General features: G+C 52.1%; 1 protein-coding gene across 2 annotated transcripts in view; it reads left to right on the top strand.

The window, feature by feature from the left end:
* Nucleotides 1–1,063: 1,063 nt before the first annotated feature.
* Nucleotides 1,064–10,546, top strand: part of Bdh1 (3-hydroxybutyrate dehydrogenase, type 1) — a 32,322-nt gene continuing 22,839 nt past the window's right edge. The window contains exon 1 of one of the 2 annotated variants that reach the window (XM_005383174.2): nucleotides 1,064–1,160. The gene's annotated coding sequence lies outside the window, so the exon portion shown is untranslated. Of the gene's footprint in view, nucleotides 1,161–1,198; nucleotides 1,950–10,546 lie in introns of those variants that run through there. The other variant, XM_005383176.2, reaches the window with a different exon arrangement.

The following is a 10,546-nucleotide window of genomic DNA, read 5'->3' as shown; positions in this document are numbered from 1 at the left end:
TTCTCAGTGCAAAGTTAGGATCTATGGTTTTCCTAGGTGGAAGGTTGAATCTTTCCTTTAACTGCTTTTTCAGCCATGCGTGTCTTGGAAGTGTCACCTGGTGACTCAGTATAGCGATTTATTATGATGGCTGTGGCCTGATGTACCAAGTGACTATTCTCAGATGGCATCCCTGAGGCAAGAAGGGTCCCGGCTTGAGCCCGTGAAATGGGTGCACTGAACCAAGTGCAGCCTTTGTCATGATTCTCCCAGAACTTTAAGGCTCAGGATGTCAGGAGTTGGGCTCAAGCGACTTCTAGGACAGGCATGACAGGTTTCTTTAAAGCCACCCCATGCTCCTTCAGGCAGCACATATACCAAAGCCACTCCCTGTCCCCTCCGTGACTTCCTGTTTTCATCTGGCTGGTCCATTGTCATTCCATCCTTCTGTAATTTACCTAAAAATAGTCCTTCCACCATTCTGTCCTGCTTATTTTCTCTCTTCAGTCTCTTTCTGGAAAGCTGCTGCCTAGGGGTGCTGGGGTGAAGGAGAGTTTCATCTCCGGCCGATTATCCTCCAACCTTCTATTGCTGATACTGTGGGAGGCTATGCTAGTCTTAAATTACTGTAGAAGACCCTTAGGAGCAAATTCTTCAAATAAATTTCTAATGATCAAAATAAATTTTAAAACCCAGGAGCCAATCCCGATGAGTTGAAAGAGCAAATACGTCAAGGGCCTGGAGGAGCCTCGTCGTCGCCAGCGTTTCCTCATTTCCTGTAGTGGCACCTTCTCGGTGCCCACAGCCCGGGGCACAGAGGAACCTTCCTGCCCCCTCAGCCCGGTCGCGGGCCAGGAAGGAGGTGGCGGCGCTCTGTTCCCGCGGCTCCACCCTCCCGACTCCCGTCCGTACCGCGGGAGCAAAGTCGGGTGGGCGCCCAGCACCGGGCCCGGGTTTGAACACCTAATGGGTGGGAGTGGGTTAAACTGGGGGCGGGAGGGGGACTAACAACGCGGTGCCCCGGGCAGGGATTGTGCCAGGCCCAGCGCGCGAGGGCAGAGGGGGCGGCGCGGGAGACTCCCCGCCCCCACGTCTCGCCGTCTGGCCCCGCCCGGCGCAGCCCAACGCAGGCACCCAAGCGTGTGGGCGCATCCTGGTGCCAGGACGGGACACCAGAGAGGGTAGGTAGAAGGGCTTCGGAGAGAGCGGCCGCAGCGCCCCCTCTGGGTCCACCGGGCGGGGAGAGGGGTCTGCACCGCTCCGGGACAGGCGGGCGCAGCGGCCTTGCCTGCGGGCGCGGGTGAGAGGGGGCCTGCATCTCCCCAGAGCGGCAGGACACGCCCTGTGCTTAGTCTGGTTTGGCCTTGAGGACCCCTGCACCGTGGGTCGCTACAGGGCCATGGCGGCCTACAGGCCGGCCTGGCCGATCAAAGGCGGGAAGAAGGCGAGCTAGTCTAATCCTCGGTGGTCCTCTCGGGCACCCTCGCGGCTCCACCCTCCCGACTCCCGTCCATCCTGCGGGAGCAAAAGTCGGGTGGGTGGGTGCCCAGCACCGGCCCGGGTTTGAACCCGCGGCCCCAGGGGGAGCCCTCGGGATCCGTCATCCCCAGCCGCGCCCGTTGCCAGAGGGATCGCAGGCCCCAAGAAGCGGGGTGTTCAAGGTCACATCGTCGTAGTTAAAGACTGAGGCAGATAGTCCTGCCCCCCAGCCTTGCTCCAGGCCCTGCTCCCCGGCGGGCTGTTTCCCAGCTTCCGCCGGCGTCCCTCCGCTCCTCTCGCGCCCTCCACGGGGCGCTGTTCCGGGAGGTCTGGGCAGTGCTGCGCCCCCGCGAAGGATGCTGGACAGCGATCAGGCCGCGGCCCAGCTTTTCCGGCAGAACCCGCGCCGGGGAGTGCCCGAGAGCGGATGGACACAGGGCTGGCGAAGGAGAGGACACGGCGAGGTGCAGGCGCCGGAGGGACGCCGGGAGGTGAGGGGCCGAGGCCGAGCCCTGCGGGAAGCGGGTGGCGCGCCGGCGCGAGTACACTGGGGCTTTGTCTGGGCGGTGCAGCTCCCAGCCAATGGAAGCGCGGCTCCGGCCGAGCCCCCAAGGCATCCGCCTTTCTATTGGCTAGGAAGGCACCGCCGCGCTGGGATTGGCTGCGCAGCCCGTGGCGCGGGCCTAGCGCGGAGCCTCACGGAGCTAGGCGGTGCTTACGCGTTCTGGGCTTCCCCCCGCTGCTTGCGGGGTGGAGCATGCAGCGGCTGGTTGAGTCGGACGTCCGGACCGGGCTCAGTGCCTGCTCATACCTTTCAGCGAGCGGCCGCCTGGGGCTGCACCCTGCCAGTGGGGGTGGGGGAGCGAGCACGGAACCCTGCACGTGTTTTTCCAGCCGGTCGGCCAAAGCTGCGTATAGTCAGGCGGTGCAGAGTCACTGTCTAGCGCTGCTGTTCCTCCGGGGTTGTCAGGCACGTATGCATCACGCAAGGCCTTTGTGACGCAGCAGGTGTCCTATCTGCCAGAGAGGTCCTGGGATACGTATACTGTATATCCCTGGGATATGTATACTGTATATGTATACTGCAAGGAAGCTTGGACTTTGAAATTTGTGTAGCTTCCTTATTATCTCAATACACGTTTATAGAGCCTCCATTCTGGGGAGACAGAAGTTGTAATTCTCCCTTCGTGGGTCCTGACCGTGAGAGGTGCATGTGGGTTGGATGGGAGTTTGAGAGTAGGTAATCAACAGTTTAACCTGTAATACACCCAGCCAGGTGAGTGCGCTTACAGAGGTGCAGTAGGAAGAAGTTGGTGGAACATTAATTTTTGACTTAAGGGATCAGGAAAGGTAAGCTGGAGAAAGTGTTACTTGTGCTGGCTTGGTCGCTGTCACGTGAGAAAGTCAGGTTTGGTGTAGGGTGAGCAAGGTAGGAAACCAGGGAGCACAGGCTTTGTTGAGGGACAGTGTAACAAAGGGTTCATATGAGCAGATGAGAGAAGTGTAATTGGAGATGAGATTTGGAGGGGCCACGGGAGGACTTGTGTACTGTTTGGAATGTGGTAAGCACCTATGAATAGAAAGGCTCCTTAACCCACCATTTGGACTAATGTCATCCAGGCCAAAAATGTTGGAAATATTTTTGATTCTTTTTTTCACATCCCTGCAGTGATTGTGTCAGTAAGTGGAGCGGGCTCTACCTTCAAAATAAAGCCAAATTTGGCCAATTCAAACCACCTTCGTGGTTTTCTTTGGAGCCAGCCTTTTTAATCCATCTCCGGGAGCACCTTTTCCCGTTTTAGTGAAGTTGTGTAGTGCTCAGAGGAGTGTGACTGTGCATTGTGGCCCTGAGTTACTGTAGTAACTTCTCGCTGGTCTCCCTGCTCGAACTCCTCTTAGTTTATTATTAGCTCAGAGTTATTTATTAAAATGTAAGTCTGGTGGAGTATGCTTCTCTGCTTAAAATTCTTTTCAGGGGCTGGGGATTTAGCTCAGCGGCAAAAGCGCCTGCTTGGCAAGTGCAAGGTCGTGAGTTCGGTTCCCGGGACCGGAGAAAAACCAAAAAAAATAAAATAAAATAAAATAAATAAAATTCTTTTCAGTTTATTCAGATATTATGTGCCTGGGGTGTGCAGGTTACTCTTAGGTGTTGGAGATACAGTAGTGAACAAAATTGACCAAGTCCCCTTTCTCAAATAGCTTACATCCTAGTGGGACTGAACGGTGACAAATAAGATAAATCCCAGCACTCTGGGAAGCTGAGGGAGGAGGACCGCAAGTTGAAGCCCAGCAAGACCCTACCTCAAAAGGAAAAAAGGCTGGGGGTATAAATCAGTGTGAAGGCTCAGGATTTGATCTCTAGTACTGAAAAAAAAAAGTATGTAGAATGTTATCATGGGCTGAGAAGGAAAAGAAAAAATGGAAGCAAGGAAGGAGGTAGGAAGAAAGTATGAAGATGAAAGTGGGATTGACAAGGCGGCCAGAAGATGTCTCGCTGAGTAAGCATCTGCATAAAGGACTGGAGAGAGAGAATGCATCCTGAGGATACCGGGAAGAGTGTTTGGGGTAGGGAGACAGTGCAGACCAGTGCAGACGGAGGCCCTGAAAGAAGCAAGAAAGAAGGCCACTGTGGCTGAGGTGTGGTCTCCAAGGAGGGGTGAGATCAGAAAGACTTGGGGCCTCGACCTCTCAGATGGGGAGCCTTGCAGGCAATCTGTACAGATTTTGACTTCACCCTGCTAATTTGGTGCAGGAGCGACCCAGTGCAGTGTGTACTTGTAACTGTTTCGTACAGGCTGTGTCGAGCAGCCTGAAGGGAGATTTCGGAGGAGGCAGGGACCGCACTTGGGAGGCTGTTGAAATAATTTGGGCAAGAAGAGATGGAGGCTTAGACTATAGTGGCAGCAGAACATCCTGGTACCTTCTGAAGATACCATCAGTGGGACTTGCAAATGAGTGGGCTTGGAGAGTGAAAGCAAGGGAGAAGTCAAGAGGAAGGAGGATTTAGAGGAAGAGGTTTGCGGAGCAATAGCACAAGGTCAGTTTGGACAGGTTAGATTTGAGATACCTGTTTAACCTGCAAGGGGACGGTTATATACCCAAGTCTGGAGTTCAGGGGAGAAGACTGCTGGAGACAAACATTTGGGAGATGGCAGCATTTAAACCGTATTTAGAGCTGCGAGAGCTCACAAGGGTGGTGGGAACAGAACAGGAATGAGACACCACCATTACGTGGTCTAACTTGGCGTTGTTCAGCGAGCCTGGCTCTCCTAGGGGTGGGATGTCCACTTGATCTGGCTGTTGTAGTCATGGTAATTTTGACCATGTGACAGTTTCTTTTGGGGAGGGACAGGCAAGAAGTGTGGGGGAAGCACATGTGCTCTTGTTATTTCAAAGTCTGCAGTGAGGCCTTCTCAGAATATGGGACAAGGTGAAGAATAATAATGTTTGATAGAAGGGACCAACCTTTGGTGTGTGTCAGCCAGCACTGTTTTGGTGGCAACTAACAGAAATGTCAGGCTTGCTTAAATAGCATAGAGCATGAATGCACAGCATGCCTTAGGGCTGGAGGAGGGCAGAGCGGCTCCTGTTACTGTTTATTCTCTTTCCTCCTCCATCTCTGCTGTGTTCTGGATGTGTATTTTATCTCTTTGTCTGCCTGTCTCTGTTGATGTCTGTCTTTTTCATTTCTGTCTGGTTCCTGGGCCTGTGTACTGTTGCTGGCCCTCCCCAGCAGCCGGATCGCATGTCCCCCCCGCCCTGATTTGCACTCCTTCTCAGTGCCAGGAACAGAGTGATGGGTTTATACTGGGTCTGGAATCTCTCGCTGACCACATCCTATATGATCAAGGCAGTGGTCTCACTGTTCAGCCTCAGCCACACAGGTCAAATGTCATTCTGTCCAGGGTGACAGGTCCGAAGAACGAGGTACCCGCAGATGAATAGAAAAAGTAAGAGAGACAAGAAAAACGAGAGAGGCAAAAGTCTGGGATCAGGCGGCTTACAGCCTCGTGGACTGCAGCCCCGATTACCAATCTCAGTCACCTTTTATTGATCGAGAACCAAGGGCGTAGCTAGTACACATGGGTGGATACCAAACGTTTTAGTATAAAGTATTATCCTTCTCCAATTCTGCCTCTTATGCTACTGGCAACAGTCCCCAGATGGGCCTCCCACACTCAGCACCACACTCACTCAGTTAAGCTGGGGGTTATAAGTTGACCACCAGTTATCAATCCACTACAATCACAGTCCTTACTTCCCATTAATTTTTACAATGCATGGCAAGACTAAAAAATAGGGATCTCCTGCAATTCAAATACACTGTTATCTTAAGGTGAAAGGTTTCAGTTCATTTTTGCAACAATAAACAAATCACTGTGTGTCCTCAGTGCTTTCTAATCAAAGAATGTCCTTCTCCACAGTCAAATCCTGTGGTCCACGGCAGGTTGCAGGGAGGGAGGGCAGGAGGGCAGGACAGATGCCCAAACACCTCTGGAGAGTGTTTGTAATGTGTCAGTGGAGAAGTGCCATCATCCAAGTATGATCTGTGACCCACCAGGGTGCCCATCTGAGGTGTCCTTTTGCAGACCTGGGCGCTACAGTTATTAAATCCTTGGCTTTTGCTGACAGCTCTGTGAAACAAGCTATATGAGTGTCAGGTCTGCATTTCTGATGAAATATGGTGAGAACACAGGCCATGATACCAATTGATGTTCCTATATAATTCTTAGACTTTTCTTCCATAACAATGATCTCTCTAAGGAGTAGAAGGTGGGTTTGTTCCCGTTTGCAGGACCTCAGGGAAGCTCCCATTAACGCAGTTGGCATGCACAGCCGAGCTGGGCTGGAATGTCTAAGCAAGATGGACCTAAATGGTCAGAAGAAATGGCCAAAGGATGACACACATCTGTCTGGTTTGGCATCTCAGAGCTCAGTGCCTTAAGTGCTTACGCAGTTAGCAGAGACCATGTGGGTAGTTTTAAGATAGAGGAACAGACTATTTACATTAAGTTCAAGCAAAACCTAGCTGCCTCATTATATTGTCTTTTAAAATGCTAGCTCGGAGCTGGGCGTGGTGGCACACACTGAGTCCCAGTGCTCAGGGAGGCGGAGGCCGGAGGAGTGCAAGTTTGAGTCCAGCCTGGGCAATTCAACAAGACCCTGTCTCACAAAATAAAATGAAAATGTGCTGGGCACAAAATGTAGCTCAGCGTGGAGGCACTGCGTTCAGTCCCCAGTACCACAAAATAAACAAAAAAAGCAAATTAATTAATTAAAACAAAACAAGTAAAGCAAAATAGGCCGAGGATGCAGCCCAGCGGTATAGTTAGAGTTTAGTGTGCACAAGGCCCTGGGTTTGATTCCCAGGACCAAAAAAAAAAAAAATCAAAAACATTAGACTGAAGCAGATATTAAAACAGAAAATACTGTAACTCTACAGTGGCCAAACCAGGCACACAGAACGCCCCAGAGGGAGGCTGCCCGCTGAGACCCTTTGGAACCTGACCCAGAAGCTCAGTGTCTCAAGCTCTTCAGTGCAGACCCCTGCACAGGACGTTTACCTGCCTAAACTTGGGCCAGGGCCTTGGCCTCCTGCTTGGTGGAGCGAGGGGCCCATGCAGACTTTTTGTCCGGCCACACGTGATCTGCTTTCTGCTGAAGGCCTGCTCCGGGGTTCCCGCTCCCTGCAGATGCCCTGGCTTGCCTGAGAGCACCAGTACTGGGCATGTCAGCCCCCTTACAGGGGAGACCCCAGCACTGACCCTTGAGAGAGCAGCCAGCTGTGTCCTCTGCAAGGTAATCACGTCACGACGCAACATGGCAAGCCCCCCCGCACACAAGGGCAAGGTGCACACATTCCTCTCAGGGGTCACGGGTCCCCACCCTGCAGAGGCTGACTTGCATTCCTTCCTGGGAGGGGGTACAGTGACGGGTTCATCTTGGACTTCCCACATGTCATGCAGTGACCTCTGAGAGAGGGGAGGCTGGCCTCGAGAGGCGACTCAGGTGTCCTTACATTAAAAGTTTCTCCTACAAGGCCAACTGAAATGTGAGCATCTTTATTCTGTGACCCTATCTTATGAATTTGGTCCCCTGGAGTCAAAGCCCTGGGTCCAGCCACCCCGGGACAGCCGCTTCCCCAAGTTTCATGGCCAAGGAGGTTGTCCTCGGCCCACCAGGCTCTGCTTTTCTCCTTGCCCCATCACCTCCACACCCATTTCTGGTCCCTCACCAAGAGGCAAGTGAGTAGCTTTTCGAGTGTGATTCCTTATAGTTAGAGAATAAAGTCCAGCACAAGGCGTTAAGATGGGAGACAACCATGACGAGTCCTTGGGAGACCAGTGCCTGGGGCATTGTGTTTGGAGCAAAACCAGCAATGTGTTTCAGAGATTTACAAAAGAAGAGGAAGCTGAGGGTATACCTCGGTGGTAGAGCAGGTGCTGAGCAAGCTCAAGGCCCTGGGTTCAGCCAGGCGTGGTGGCCCACGCCTACAATCCCAGCACTCAGGAGGCTGAGGCAGGAGGATCATTGTGAGTTCAAGACCAGCCTGGGCTACAAAGTGGCTCAAGGCCAGCCTGAACTGCATAGCAAGACCCTGTCTCAAAAAGACCAAAAAAAAAAAAAAGGCCTTGAGTTCTTCCCTAGCACTAAAAGACAGCTAAACTCCTACTTCCCACATACTAGAGACCGCATTGTAAATAGTGCGTTGTTCAAAGGACTGAGTTGTTATGAGCATTAAACTATTTTGACTCTGGCACTTTTAGGAATAGCTGACTCTAAGGAAAACAAAATTGAAGCAACCCTCCATTTGGAGATTAAACTGAAGCATTTTCTGGCCACAGGCTGTGAGCCTAAGGGATGGAAAGGACTTTAATTATAGACAACTGCATTTGAAGTTACCCAGCGGTGGTAACTCAGACTCTGGTCCTGGCAGGAGGAGGTAGAGCTATGTGTGCTGGCCAGCTGGTGAGTTATATAGCTCCTGGGGAAAGATCTGAGCCAACCTGGGCCTGGACCTTGGCCTGCCGTAAGTTGCATGAGGCGTTACTTTAGTAATGGGGGCGTCTCAGTCTGTTTGTTGCTTAACAGTATGCCTGAGACTGGGTGACTTATAAAGTAAAGAGGTTTATTGGGTTCATGGTTTGGAAGGCTAGGAAATCCAAGGCACAGCACCTAGCATTTGCTTAGCTTCTTACTAGGGCCTCATGCTGGTTCATAGCATAACAGGAAATGCAGCAAGGCAAGCAAGTGAAGAGGTTGAGGGGTAGGCTGTGTAAGGAGCCACTCTTGGGGTAACCAACCCAGTACTGGAGAAATGCATTGCTCTCTCTTTTTTTTTTCCCGGTACCAGGAATCGAACTCACGACGTTGCGCTTACCAGGCAGGTGCTGTGCCGCTGAGCTAAATCCCCAGCCCCCTATTGCTCCCTCTTAATGGCCTCGTCATCTGTTCAAGGCCTGGCTTCCCACCCACCGCTATGGCTGTCAGATTACGGCATGACTCTCAGAGGAGACAAAACATTCAAACCAAAGAGGGGCTCAGAGATGGTCACACTGAGGCCTGCAGGGTCAGAAGTCCCAGCTGCTTGGAGTGAGGAGGAGGGGGCTGGCAGACATGAGACACTTTTGGGGGATCGGTTCAGCCACTGTACAGTGAGCAGAGGGAGGGTGGCTGGATGAGATCGGCGGGGAGGCAGAGGCCAGCACCGCCAGGGGTGGAAAGGAGGCTTGAAGCAAGGGAGTCTCTCAGCCTGCCTGGCGCTGGAAAGACCTAGCCAGGGTGCTTGGAGCCAAGTGTTAGAGGAGAACCGAGAGTCCAGGCAAGGGTCTGCTGCATAGCTCAGGAAGGATGACACTAGCCAGAGACCCTGTGTGTTTCCTTCCCTGAGATAAACAGATTAAACCCCTCCTGTATCGAACAGGGCTGGAGTGCGCTACTTCACTAACTTATTACTGCCTACTGTGGTTCCCTGCCCCATGTGTCAAAATTTAACCGTCACTGTGAGGTGCAAAGAGGGTGGAATCTTAGGCTGACTGCGGTGTTTAGAGATGGGGCCTTTGGGAGGTTAGGATTTGATCCTAATCTCAGGTCAGCTGAGTAAAGTCCCTGATTGGATCCTGGTGCTTTATAAGAAGAGTGGAAGAGACCAGAACACATACATGTGCATACACACACACACACACACACACACACCCTGTACACCCATGTGTGTCTTCTCTGTTACCTGTGGTACCCTCCATGCCCTTGGGACTCTGCCAGCAAGAATGTGGGCACCAGATGCAGGCCTTCCACTTTGGACCAGAACCCTGAGCCAAAATAAACCTCTTTTCTTTATAAGGTCCCCAGTCTCAGATGTTTTATTACTATAGTGGAAAACTGGCCAATATCCGGACCTGCTGGCCTAGGCTGGCTATGGCTAGGCTAGATTTGAGGTGGGAGGAGCAGCTTCCCAGGCTGATAAGAACAGTGTGGCAAAGTACAGCCAGGTATGCAAAGGAGAGGCCGGAACCCACTGGCCAGGAAAAGGACAACAGCTCCTTCAGGTTTTAGTTACCTGGCTGACCTCCCGCCCAGCCTCCCCTTCCTTCTCACTGTCCAGGAGGAGCCAGTGGTAATCCGAACAGGAAGGCTGCTGCTGTACATGGATCATAATGTTATATTATTGTAGTTAATAACGCCTGACTGGTCACCACACTAAGTAGCCCTAAGGTGACACTTATTATAATAGGTAGATTTCACTTTGAATGGGGGACACAGTGGGGAGGTTGTTTATGTGTGTTTTAATTTAAAGTCTTGTTTCGTAGCTTCTGACTCTGTGCCACAGCAAGTTCCAGCAGAATTCACACTCAGTGCCGCTCCCATGCTGCTGGGGGCTGGAGGGAGTGGGGAGGCAGAGCTAAATGCTGGGTGTCACAAGGCCTGGAGAGCTCCCGAGAGGCTTGTGGGCACATGGGGAGTGAGGCCAATGACCTGGTTGCCACAGATGCGTGTTTTGCTAGGAACAAAGATGATTAAAATATATGGTGAAGGTTTAAATTTTCAAAAATGATTACAGTGAAACAGACATGGCTATGAATCCTCCTCA

Source organism: Chinchilla lanigera, unplaced genomic scaffold (assembly GCF_000276665.1).
Source record: "Chinchilla lanigera isolate Chin_1 unplaced genomic scaffold, ChiLan1.0 scaffold00019, whole genome shotgun sequence".
Classification (NCBI taxonomy): domain Eukaryota; kingdom Metazoa; phylum Chordata; class Mammalia; order Rodentia; family Chinchillidae; genus Chinchilla; species Chinchilla lanigera.
The sequence above is the reverse complement of the archived record's forward strand: the minus strand, read 5'-3'. Positions and strand labels throughout refer to the sequence as shown.